The 13,799-nt window shown below is 44.9% G+C and overlaps 1 protein-coding gene and 1 long non-coding RNA gene across 2 annotated transcripts in view; one reads left to right on the plus strand and one right to left on the minus strand.

Moving 5' to 3' along the window:
- The window catches only part of PAPPA (pappalysin 1), a 248,195-nt gene that overhangs the window by 79,465 nt on the left and 154,931 nt on the right, over window positions 1–13,799 (minus strand). The gene's annotated exons all lie outside the window — the stretch shown is intronic.
- Window positions 3,104–4,647, plus strand: LOC134807631 (uncharacterized). Its single transcript, XR_010148576.1, has 3 exons — window positions 3,104–3,281; window positions 4,160–4,300; window positions 4,514–4,647. It is a non-coding gene; the product is annotated as an uncharacterized LOC134807631 (long non-coding RNA).

Raw genomic sequence — 13,799 nt, forward strand, 5'->3', positions numbered from 1 at the left:
AATGAGCCTTATAGAAGAAAATAGGAAAAGGAATGGGGAGGAGGAGTGCGGGGATGGATACTGACACTAACAGTACCCATAAATACACAAGTGTGCAACACACACAAACACAGACACACACACACACACACAGCCAGCCAGTGTTTCTCAATATTTCTCCTTAGGCCACATTTTAACCTCAGGCTTGCAGTTCCAATGCCAGGTTATTTCCCAAGAATTGCAAGGGTGCAAGAAGGACAGAAGTTGGTTTCCTGATATAAACCTCCAAGATCCTTAAGGGTCCTGAGGACTACAGGAGGGACAGCCTGCTGGGAGACAGCCTATAAGACTACAGCTGTAAAGGGCCTCAGGGAACCTGGACACAGAATGGCCCAGGTGAAATAAAACCTCCTCCATAAACCAGGCTTTGCTGTTTTTATCAGATGGTGTTCTCCCTCCTCAGTGCTTTCCTGGGAGAGTGAGAGAGGGCACCAGCTCTTTTTTTTTTTTTTTTGAGACTAAGTCTTCCTATTGTACTCCAGGCTGGAAGGCGATGGCACGATCTCAGCTCACTGCAACCTCTGCCTACCAGGTTCAAGCGGTTCTCCTGCCTCCGCCCCCCGAGTAGCTGGGATTACAGGCTGCTGCCACCACACCCAGCTAATTTTTGTATTTTTAGTAGAGATGGGGTTTTTACCATGTTGGCCAGGCGTCAGGTGATCCACCTGCCTTGGCCTACCAAAGTGCTAGGATTACAGGCGTGAGTCACCGCGCCTGGCCAGCACCAGCTCTTAAAGATGGTCTGCCCAGTATGGGTGCTGCCTGTGTATTATCTCATTTTACCTTCCTAATAATCTTGTGAAATAAGCATCTTTATCCCCAATTGAGATATAAGGACTCTGAGGTTTGGGTAGGCATTGATCAGCCTGCCACGGCTTAGCAGTCAAACTCATGCTCGTCTGATGCAAAGTCTGTTCTCTTCTTACTCCATGGCTTGACCTCCCAATAACTCTTGGTCCATACCCTTGGTGTAATACACTTGCATTATGGTTTCTTGTTTGTCCATCTGAATCTCCATGTATGAGCTTCAAAGACAGTGCCTATGCCTGACTTCTCTCTCCTTTTCATCAGTGTCTAATGCAGGTTACTGGGCAGGGCTCACCAAATGTCCCCTGTGTTAAACTAATATGGCTTTCCCAAGGCTTTATAAGATTGGTGACGCATTAGATCTAGAAATCAAAGTCTATAGGGCCTAGACCAATGTTTAGAGATAATAATAACCATGTAGTGCAGGAAAGGGACCAGGAGAACCAGGACTCATTCCCACGTGACATCAGTGCTACCATTCTCTCATCCATTGCACAGGACAGGCACCATTAATTACATAGTGCATCCCTGAAGGTAGGCCTCTAAATCCATCTCAACAAAACACTATGGGGAGTCACTCTCAATTGCTCAGAACTGGCCTAGAAGATGAATCCTATTTGCAATTCTTGAACTTGGTCATTAGCTCACTGAGGGGAAGAACGAGCTCTTGTCTTTTCTATCTTCAGTATTAAGAGCAGAGGAAGGTCCAGCTTAGATGCTAAGCGAATGTATGGCCAGGCGCAGTGGCTCACGCCTGTAATCCCAGCACTTTGGGAGGCTGAGGCGGGCGGATCACGAGGTCAGGAGATCGAGACCATCTTAGCTAACACGGTGAAACCCTGTCTCTACTAAAAATACAAAAAATTAGCTGGGTGCGGTGGTGGGCGCCTGTAGTCCCAGCTACTCGGGAGGCTGAGGCAGGAGAATGGAGTGAATCCGGGAGGTGGAGCCTGCAGTGAGCCGAGATAGCACTACTGCAGTCCGGCCTGGGTGAAAGAGTGAGACTCCGTCTCAAAAAAAAAAAAAATGTATAACAACAATAACACTTTACATGTCTCATCTCAGTTAATGTATATAATGAACAAACACAACTCAAATCTTCCAACTTCAGGTTCAGGGCCTCTCCCACTACCTGCGGAGCACTATAGACCTCTCCTACCTGAGATCTTCTCTTCATTCCTACTTCTATCCCTGCTTCCCTCTTATGCCTCTAATTCCAAACTGACCAATGAACACAGAAAACTTTAAGGGAAACCGAGGGTTAACAGATACACAACACAACACAACACACAGGCACACACACACATACACATACACACACACTTCCTTTTTACACACTTAATAGCAATGGCAGAAAAAAGAGAAGGGGGAGCCAGGCTTTCTTTTACCAACCATTAGAAACAATTATCGCTTTCCCCAGGCCTCCAGAGCAGCTTTCCCCTTTGATGCCTGCCTTAAAGAGATAGAGGGGAAAGGGAGGGGTGGTTTGCGTTTCTTTCAATATGAGCATTTATTATTCGGCATAGACAGACAATCAAGGAAAGAAGCATTTCCTGTGTGCAGGGCCAGAGTGTGAAACAGAGAGATGGCTTCTTCTTCCCTCCCAGAGTTCTAGAAATAGCAGCAGATCTCAGAGCCTCTACCCAGGAGACACTTTCTGATAAGATAACTTGGCATTGGATGCCCTCCAGCCTTGGGGCTCAGCTCTGGGCTGATTAGCACCTCATTGCTCCAGGGATCTGTCCCTAACACATTAGGCATTTCACACTCCTTAGGGGTCTCATACCCTTCAGGCTGGCACCTCCCCACAAGTCTGAAATCCTGGGATTTAGGGTGCAAACCCCTGGCCAGACCAAATGATCATGGAGGAAAAGCCAGGCTTTCAATGGAAAGGGAATATAGAAATCATATAAGACATATTGCCCTACAGCATACTAACATTTTTACAGATAGGGAAACTAAGTTTCTTAGAAATGATATGGTTCAGAATCATAGAATTGATTCTTAGAGACTACTCATTAAATTCCTCAATTTCATACACACAGGTTCAGGATTTCTGGGGGACAACAGATAGATGTCTCAACCTTCTTCTAAGGGAAAAGCTTATGTTAGAGGCCTAAGACACCATTCATGAAAGTGGTAAAGCTAACATGTTTTCTTTGCCATCATTTACTGTCCAGCACCTATGTTCCAAATATAGATTCCCCACATTCCCGGGAAGCCAGTATTACTATCCTCCTCCTTGTTTGTCCTACAGATAAACAGCCTGGGCTCAGAGGTAATAAATAAGGTGCCAAGGCCACACCTGTTCGGAGTGGATGTTGAAGTCTGTGTTACTTCAATTCTATCTCCTATTCCCAGTCCATTCTGCAGATGAGAAAACTGAGACCCACACAGTGTACATGCTGATCTGAATGAGAATGATGACAATAACGGTGAGGATGATAAATATCCAAATGCTTCCACCTCCATGGACACCATCCTTATGTCACTGTGACGGGGAGATTCATCACCCACCCCACCCCCTTTTTCAAATGGAGAAAGAAAATTCACAATAGCAGTGGAAGTACTGATTAATATAATGACACTAGTCACTCATTTATATTGCATGAAATGTTAGTTCTCACACCTCTACCCCATGGGGTTGGCATCAGCTCCCCGTTCTGCAGACAGTACAGCCAGGCATTGGGCCGAGTCCCTTCCCAGATGCCCGTTTTGAGGAGGAGATGGGCAGGGGGCTCGAGCTCCTCCAGCTAGTAAATCCTCTAACAAGGGAGAGTGATTAGTGTCGGATGTGGCGGCCGCCTTTTGTGCTGCTGACAACTGCTGCCATTAAAGGCCTGGCTGGGCTCATTTCACACGGGCCCTCCGCAGGCCTGCTCCCTGTCTCCCTAATTATGCCATTCACTAGTTGCCCAGGCCCGCCTATGAACTCCTGACCCAGCAGTGAAAGACTTGGGATCTCATTACTAATCTCTTAAGCCACCTAGTCCTCCAAAATACATCCATTTAAGTTGGAGGCCAAGGCTTTGGGGTGGGAGGCGGGGAGAGGGAAAGTCTGGCACAGAGACTTCTCATGACATGGCCATTTCCCCTTTCGGGAGACTGTGGCCTGAGCCACAGGGCAGCTGGCATGACTGTCCGGCTCAGCCCAGGGCAGGCCCTGCTGAGGGTCGGCGGCTGGGCCTCAAGAATAGGAGGCCCTTGGATGGGAAGGGGGAGGACATCTGGGCCCACCTGTTTGTAATTTCGGGGGTGCGGGTGGGGGATGAGGCCTGTGTTTGTTTTAATTATTATTATTGTTGTTGAAAAGGGAGGAAAAAAATGAGCAGAAACTGCTAACATCTGGAGGCTGCTGTCCAGTTTACGTAATCTCTTGCCGCAGAGGAGGAACACGGGATCCCCAGCCAGATGGTCCATGGGTGACTTCACAGCACATGTGCTACCTCCAAGAGTAAGATGCTGACGGGGTTAAAAGAGTGGGATGCAAAACCTCCCTTGTATTCTTACAGGGTGAGAGGCAGTGGTTTGGGTGCTCCCAGGGATCTGTTTTCTTTTGAAAGAATCTTTTTTTTTTTCTGTCCAGCCTAGGATCAAATGTTTCTATGTCTCTCTCATTCCGTCATTCATTCATTCAACATTTATTTAGCACTTGTTTATGTGTTAGGTTCTTCATTCCCATGGTCCACATGAAGAAAATGGACCCCAAAGGAACAAAAGCAACAAAGATAAAAATTCCTTCTCCTCCCATGGGGGTGGGAGGTGAAGAATGAAGCAAGCAAACACTCATAGAGAAATGTGGTAGGTTCTGTGTTCAAGCTCTGTGAAGGCTGAGGGAGGGGCCTGGAGAAGGGAGTTGCTGAGGCAATCTATATCTGAAGGCCAGGTCTGAAAGGCAAGATCTTAATATCAAATGGGCTCTGGAGAGCAGGAACTGGAGGAAAAAAAATGGCCAGAGGAGAAAAACTCGGCCACAGCTAAGCCATGACAAACCCAGTTTCCCAAATGATGTCAACAGCGGAGGCATGAAGGATAAGTTTGAGATGCTGAATATTGTTGCAAACACAGTTCTGAGCACGTTATTTAAAAAAATACATTGCTAACTTTCTGTAGTTTAAACTTTATTTTTGCATTTGTACTGAAAGAAATTAATGAAATGTCATGAATTCTAGATCAGAATATAAAACCAGTGTAGACTCTGGATCAGATCAAGAGAGCACTGTTAACTTCAGTCTGGATGAACACTCAACTCTAGACAGGAGCACAGAGCTATTGCCAGCAGTAGAAAATTCTGAGGCATTTCCAGCTCCAGATAAGAATCCTGAAAAATCATGAATTTTATTTCAGGGCCCGAGGCACTGTCAGTTCTAGAGCAGTATGTTGAGCACTGAAACACTTCTAAGTTCTGGACCAGAATACGAAAACACCATAATCCTAAAACAGGGCTGGGTAATGCCTTCTGCTCTATAGCCCCAAACCTGAAACTGACTGAGATTTAGACACTGAAGATAAAAAACAAAAATCTACTTAGCTTTAATCCAAATGCTTTCTCTGCTGGCTCTAGAGTGAAATTCAGAAACACAGCCAACCCTGGAGTAAGGCACTAAAATATGGACATCTCCATCACTCAGCTCAGACCTACTAAGACTAAAGGGGGATGTCTTAGGAAGCTTCTACACCTCTCCTTGTCCTTTGATTTTAAATCAAAGTCCCTGGGCATTCATGGGTTAATCAGGAAAGTGATGATCACATCCAAGTTCGGTGCCTGGTCACCGAAACCCTTGGTTATGAATAGTTGAACAGTGGTTAATGGCAGTCTTGACCGCATTGGCCTATTCAAGAAAGGTCAGAGGAGTGATTTTTTTTACTTAAAAACATCTGTCTTGAAAGAACAAGACTTTCTCAAGTTCATAAAACTAGAAGTTTCCAGGTTGTTGTTTTTGTTTCCTCCCCTCTTCCCCCTTTCTCCTGTTATTCAGCTTTCCAAATTAAGATCTGTGTGTTCCAGATTGTGTTGAAATTGAAGTACAAGTCACATTACCTGCAGGGAACCCCACTAGATGCCAAGATGATCATGCAGAGTGCATTGTCTCTGAGTCCTGCTTCTCACTGCAGACCTCACGGTCCTCCCATCCCCTCCTATAGCCTCAATGAGTAAGGGCTGGGAATCACTACATGATTCGCTCTCTTCCTTTTGCTTTTGAAGAGGAGGCAGTACTCTTGTCTAGGTTGCCTCGAGCTTGATTTTTCCTAGGAAGAGTCTCCAAAGGATGAAATGCAGTGATGTATGAAAGGAACAGGTGAACAGCAGTCACTTATGTTTTTAACAGCATCCTGCAGACCTTCCAACTCAAACAAGAACTCCCATTTTTAAAGACAAAAGTGGTGTTTCTCCCTGGCCTGCCCCTCCAGGCTTCAGAGGTAGAAACAGTGACTGTGATGTACAAACCGGGGAGCTTTGTCCACCACAGGTGCAATGGACACTGTTGACTTATATGTCCACCACTCTATCAGCAGAGTTCTCTGAGGAACAAGGACCTTCCAGAGTGATGCTTTTCCCTAGTGGCAGCCTTGGCCAGGGCAACAGACATCTGCACAAACGCAGGGTGTTGAAGCAGCTGTTCTGAGATGCAGTGCCTGAGAATCTGGGATCCACAATGTGAACTTCTCAACAACCCCTGCACCTGCCACTTCCCTGAATCTTCCACTAAGCACCAGAAGACACATGCATTTTAAATCAAAGGAATGTGAGTTGGAATTTCAGCTTCTGCCATTCACTGACAACATGGCCTTGAACCCTTCATAAACTCTAATATCTTCCACTGCAGAATGAGATGATGGTACCTATGTTGTAGCATTGTGAAGATTCAAAGAGCTCTTGCACATGCAAATATTTAGATACACCCTACTCACTAAAAATACAAAATTGACATTTTCCTCCATCACTTGCTGCTTCTTTCTTCCTGGCTGTAGAGGGACATGGTTCTGGTTTCAAATTCTAGACTTCCCTGTTCTACCACTGGGCTACCTGTAGAACTTGGGTAAGGGACCTAACCTTTGTGAGTCTTAATTACAGTAGTTACCTCATACGGTGGTTGACAGGTTTAAATGTACAAAAAACAGTGTAGAGTTCTCTACATAATGTAATCACTCTGACAGCCAAGCCATTCTCATTACTCTACTCATCATTATCAATTTCTGTGATTACTATTACATTATGGTTATTACTGGTATTTGTTGTTATTGTGTAGTCCTTCCTTTTTCTCTGTCTCTTCATTCTATATTCCTTCTTTCCTTTTACCTCTACCTCTTCTTCCTCCCGTCTTTCTTCCTCTTACTCCTTCACACCCTCCTGTGCTGTGCCTTGTATTGGGAGATCTCTCTGAAGGTGAACCACATTCTCAAGTCAGAAAGGAAGACCCTTAGATTTCCATCCATCTCTGTAGGAAGCCAATCACAGGAAAATTGCTTAGACCCCAATCTTTCCTGCAATAACAAGAAGCAAAGGGTAGAGCTTCCTTCCTGGCGCTTAGCCTCCAGAAGCTGTTTCCTACTTTTTGCCCAAAGCTGTTAGCAGAGAAAAAAAAAAACATCTATTTATCAGTATTTATCATGAAATTCTATATGCCAGGCCCTGTTCTTGATGCTGGAACACACAGGAGTAAGCACACAAAAACAGTTACCAAACAACCCTTCTCATTGTGCAGTGAACATTCCGGGGGTGAGGATGGATTATGGAGGCACAGAGTAGCAGAAAGAACAGGAGGTCTGGGTTTAGGATGGGTTTTCAGGACCTCTTCCTCCCCCAATTCACACAGTAGCACTTATCTCCTTTGTAATGTGAAGGGATGAACCAGGGGATTTCAGAAGGCCCTGCCTGCTTTGATCACCTACGGTATTAACAGGAGGCTGTAACCTGGAAACATAAGGGAATCACTTGTAGACACCGATTTATAAATCTAATCCAATCATAAAAGAGGTAACACCCAGCAGCTATTGTTCCCAACAACATCATTTAATGAGTCCATTTTCTGAGTATTGTCCACACAGCAGGTCCTGTGCTGGGCACAGGAAATACCTAAAGGCATAAGATGAGGGCCAAATCGTTAGCTGCTAACCAGTCATTTGGTATGAAAAGCTGTGGACACAAGCAATGCACACTGAAAGTCAGCTTGTGCTCAAGCCTGTCTGATAATTCCAGAAGTATTCTGTACATGGAAGAGGGAGGCTGCTCATGGGCTGAGGTTGTCAGGGGAGGGATATGGAAGAGAAGCCACCTGAGCTAAACCCTGTAGGATAATTAAGCCCTAAGAAGGTCGAGGTGCAAATGATGGTGTTTCCAGGCAGGAGAAAAGGAAACCCCAAGATATATCTGGAAATTGCAAGTTGGTCCATACTGCCTGGAACGTGCCCCTTAGGCAATAGTCTGTAAAGCAAAGGTAGAGATTGTGCATGGCCTTGTCTGCTAAGACTTTTGGAGTTTATAGGCCGTGGGGAACAAAATAGAGAGCTTCACAGGTGAGAAATCACTGAGACCAATATTTCTTGTGAATACGGAGAATATGCTCCAAAAGCAAAAGTCCTCCAGTGAGAATTTATGCAGACTTAAAAAATTTAAGACATTGAATTACAAAAAGATTAGTATGTCATATCTCACTCTGGGAAAGAGAAATGTCATTTTAAAAATCTCTGGAGAGACCGGGTGTGGTGGTTCACACCTGTAATCCCAGCACTTTGGGAGGCCGAGGCAGGTGGATCACGAGATCAGGAGATCGAGACCATCCTGGCCAACATGGTGAAACCCTGTCTCTACTAAAAATACAAAAATTAGTTGGATGTGGTGGTGTGTGCCTGTAGTCCCAGCTACTTGGGAGGTTGAGGCAGGACGCTTGAAAAACCTGGGAGGTGGAGGTTGCAGTGAGCCGAGATTGCACCACTATACTCCAGCCTGGCGAAAGAGCGAGACTCCATCTCAAAAAAAAAAAAAAAAAAAAAAAAAAAGATTTGATGCAATGACAGAACTGAATGAATTTAGGTAGTACTTACTCTATTCCAAGCACTGTCCTAAGTGCTTTAAGCGTGCTATCCCATGGAATTCTCACCATCTCCCCTTAATTATTTAATTTTACAGATGAGAGGACTAAGGCACAGAGAGGCTAGTTAAGTTGCTCGAGATCTCAATGCAAGTAGCAGCCCTGGCATGTGAAGTACTCTAGACCTGCTCTGTCCAGTAGGGGAGCCCAATGCCCACAAATAGGCTATTTAAATTTAACGAATTAAAATTAAACCAATTAGTTCCTCAGTTTCATGAACCACATTCCTAGGGCTTAATATCATAGGTGGCTAGAGGCTACTGAACAGGACATTCATATGTAGAACATTTTCATCATCATGGAAGGTTCTACTGGACAGATAGTCTGGAGCCTGGCCTGTGAACACTGATACAATTTTGCTCTCTCTGAAACATAAACCCCTGACCGAAGCTCCCTGGTGCATGTCAGTTTATCTCCTCCTTCCCGTTGCTTTAAATTGATATTCTCTTCCTGGAGCCCTTGCCACCAGTCAGTTGCACTGCAGACATGGGTATTACCCAGGTGGCATCTGCATCTCTGAAAGCACTATCTCGCCAGTAGACCAGATCTCTCCCAAACCTGTGACTTCCCCAGGGGCCTCTCTTCCAGGAAGGAGAGAAATGTAGACATCACCGAAGTGTCCCCTTTCACCACCTGCACATATGAGTCATGTTTGGAAAAGGATTCTGGGGTGGGCAGGAGCCCCAGGGACAACTTTTTTGGATTGCCCTGGCACAGGGAACCTCTCAGCAGGGACATCTCTCATGGGCCTCTCTGGGCCCATTTCTCCCTGGAAAACAAACATGTACAAATGTACCCAGGGTGCTCTGGTGCTTGGATCTGGCTGAAGAATTAATCAGGGTTTAAGAAAATCATGGTTGGAGTTTCTTTTTTTTTTTTTTTTTTGAGATGGAGTCTCACTCTGTCACCTAGGCTGGTGTGCAGTGGCCCAATCTCCGCTCACTGCAAGCTCTGCCTCCCGGGTTCACGCCATTCTTCTGCCTCAGCCTCCCGAGTAGCTGGGACTACAGGTGCCCACCACCACGCCCAGCTAATTTTTTGTGTTTTTAGTAGAGATGAGGTTTCACTGTGTTAGCCAGGATGGTCTCCATCTCCTGACCTTGTGATCCGCCTGCCCTGGCCTCCCCAAGTGCTGGGATTACAGGCGTGAGCCACCACGCCTGGCCTGGTTGGAGTTTCTTAAGAGGAGGCAGAAGGCCCTTTCTGGTCTCATTCTACAGGTAACATACCCAGTCTAATTTATCAAAGTAAGGATGGGAAGGAATAGAGAGTGGGGAGGAATAGAGAGTAGGGACGAGGGGACTTGAAAGACAAACAAAAACAAATGAACACATTTGTGTGTACAAAAATAAAAACAAAATCTTGTGCACAGCCAAACTCTAACTCCCCTCAAAACCCCATCCTTTGGGCCTGGCTTGAGAAAGTTTACTTTCAGACTTAGAGAAATGAGTATGTGGTTTTAGGGACAAAATTCAACACCGCCAAAGCAGCAGGCTCAGCAAGCTCAACTGGCTATTGCTTCCTAAGTGCATTACAGCCCAGGAGAGTGAACGCTGTTTACATTTTTTACATGTTTCTTGGGTATAGAACATGAAACTAAATTACACAGCAAAGGCCATGCTGGCTGAATGCTGGTGACCCCACTTAAAACAAAACAATAACAAAAAAAAAAAAGAAAGAAAGAAAGAAAAGAAAAGAAAATGAAAGACAAGAACAAAGAAGGGTTTTAAGGCAGCCAGAACAAATGACAGGGATAAAAGAAAGGTTTCTGGTCCTGAAGCTAAAGAGGATGTGGAGAATGAAGGCAATGAGATAGGGGTAGGCCAGGTTTGGAAGAAAAAGGAAGACAGAGGCCAAGGAATCTTCCTAGATGGGCCATGGAAGGGGTTGGCAGGGTTTTATCTAGTCCACATGGAGAACCAGTAGACGCAGCCCCAAACCACAAAGCCTTGCTTATTCTTGGGCTTCAAGTCAAGAGTCAAGTGTCAACTGAAAAATGAAGACTCGCTATTCAAACCAGGATCTCACCGTTCCACGTGGCACCTTCCCTGATCAATCAATATGTGTTTGTTGTATGCCTACAAATGCCAAGCCCATCCCTTCATTGCTTTCCTCTCTTACACATTTTTGTTCCTTCTCCAGATTCAATTTGCTCAGGGATAATGTAGTTTAGTAGGGATGTGAACTGACAAGAATTAGATGCCTCGCAAGATGTAGCCATGTATTGTACACTTTATATATGTTAGCTCATTGGATCCTCATACCATCTCACAGAATGACAGCAGGATCATGTGAAGATGAGGACAATTGAGGCTCAGAAAACTGAAATCATTCACCAGGCATCAGACAGCTGGTAACAAACAGTACCCAAGTCAGGTCTTTCTGGCTTTAAAGCTTATGCTTCCTCTGTGAAACAATATGGCTACACTACAATGTTTTTTAAAGCTTCCCCCAAATGCCCAAGTGGAAAGAAAAATTACTTTCTACATAACCTGTCACTTTATTCAGGTTCGCCCTTCCTCCTCAAAGGTTAACCTCTAAGGTTAATTCCATTTGTCCACATATCACAGCACTTTGCAAGCTTTGTCTTTTCTTATCAAAAGAAGCTATTTTGGTGTCTTCCTTCCTCCATGGCACATAACTTACTGCCTGAGAGCAGTGGTTGCTTTGTTCAACCTCATTTTGAAAATGATGCTTTGGACACAGAAGATTCACAAGATTCTGTTGATTTTGAATCCAAATACCAGAATCATTTTATAACGGATGGGATTGAGAGGTTCAGGGAAGTTGTTTAATCAAAACCAAGTCTTAATTAAGTGAAGTAAGACCAAGAGACTCTCAAAGTCTCTCTCTGGTTAAATTTCTATGCCCCAAATACTATTCTGTTAGAAAAAAAAAAAAAAAAAAGTCCACATGTTGTTCCTAATTGGATTTGTTCCTCAGTTGCCAAAACTTCACAGGCAGACAGAAGTGTTTCTTTAAAACTTTGTCGGTTGCTACCAGAAGGAAAACTGTATTTCTAGATCAACTGTCTCATCCTTGACAAATACCTGCCATGGAGATGTTATTACTCCTGTATTACAGATGAAAAACTGGGGTGGGGGCAAAGAGAACTGACTTGCTTAAAGTCTCACAGCTAGTAAGTGGTGGACTCTAGAACTGAAAATCAGGTTGAACTGATCCTAGATCTCATTTTTTATAAAGCTCCAGTCACTCAGAGTTTTTCAGTCCAAATCCTAGGGCCAGAGTGTCTAGATTTTTGTAGATTTGAACAGATATTGAAAGGGTAAATGACCAAAGGATGAATAGAAGAGAGAGCCAGGAGCAGAATCTAGTAGATCTCTTTGCTGGGGCCCCATAAGATTCAGTAGATTTAAAGTCTCCCACAGTCCAAGGTTTCCATGAAAGTTTTGGGGGTGGTTATAGTGACCAACTCAGTGGGCTCCTTTCTGAGGCAGCCTCTGATTTTTACTTTCCTGGAGGGATTTTTTTGGTGCCCCACGCCATGGGACAGGCTGAACTAGACCATGGTACTTTCTGTTCTGTCTCCTTAGATGACTTACACACGTGCTCTTGAAAAATTATTCAGAAACCACCAGGAGAAAGCAGATCCCTTGGGTATTTGGGAAAACTGCTTGGAATTGTCTCTGAAATTTCAGCATGTTCCCTTCGCCTTTCCTCCTTCCACCACCATTGGCAAAGGCTCTCTCATTTCACTAATGAGAGGAGATGAGTGCTTTGGTGAAGGCCATAGCAGGCAGAGCAGGCAAGGAAGCGGCAGAGAGCCCCTTAGAAGTGACTTCAGCATTGGGTATGGAGTACAGGATTTCTTCCTGCCCTTTGCAAATAGCACACTCTAATTAGCATTGCAGAATTGCTTATCAATGCAGAATTTCCAAGTGAGGCTGTTTTAATGCAATACCAGTATCCTGGTATAAGAAAAGAAAACAGAAGAAAGAGTACCATGGGTGGGGTGATTCATCTCCCTGAGACTCAGTTTCTTCATTTTGAGAGAGGAATATTAAGAATTCTCAGCAGGGTTGTTCTGAAATCTATGCAAAATAATACAGGGCCTGGCATGTAAGAAGTATTCAACACTTGTCAATGTTCTTCTTTCAATGATCCAAACATGTTAGCCCCCTGCTGAAAAACTCAGAAAAACTCCCCATTGCCCTCAGGATAATGTCAAGTTCCAAGCATTGGCAGGATTTTCCTAACCATGTTTCCTAGCTCATCTCTCTTGACTTCCCCTTCATCTATTATTTACCTTTTTTTGGATATACCCCTCGCAGCCCCCATTATGCGATTCTTTCCTCCCTCTCCCGTCCTCCCTCTCCTGTCCTCCAGCTTATCCTCTTAGTTGAAACTCAGCAATCACTTCTCCCTGACCTCCTCTCGGTCCGCCTCTCTGAGCACTTCCTACACTGCATCATAAGTGTACGTGGAAAGATTTCTTATCCTTGTATCCATACAATACCCTAGTGGGTATCTAGTCCCTTGCTGTGGAGACAAGGATGAAGAAGACACAGATGAATGGCTTCTCCCCTCCTGCCTCAGACTTGGCAGCCATCAGAAAATATGCACATCTGGCTGGGCGCAGTGGCTCACACCTGTAATCCCAGCACTTTGGGAGGCTGAGGAAGACGGATCACTTAAGGTTAGAAGTTTGAGACCAGCCTGACCAACATGGTGAAACCCCATCTCTACTAAAAATACAAAAATTAGCTGGGCGTAGTGGCATAGGCTTGTAATCCCAGCTACTTGGGAAGCTGAGGCAGGAGGACCACTTGAACCTGGGAGGTGGAGGCTGCAGTGAGCCGAGATTGTGCCACCGCACTTCAGCCTGGAGGACGGAGTGAG

The sequence above is a fragment of the Pan troglodytes genome, chromosome 11 (genome assembly GCF_028858775.2).
Source record: "Pan troglodytes isolate AG18354 chromosome 11, NHGRI_mPanTro3-v2.0_pri, whole genome shotgun sequence".
Taxonomy (NCBI): Eukaryota; Metazoa; Chordata; class Mammalia; order Primates; family Hominidae; genus Pan; species Pan troglodytes.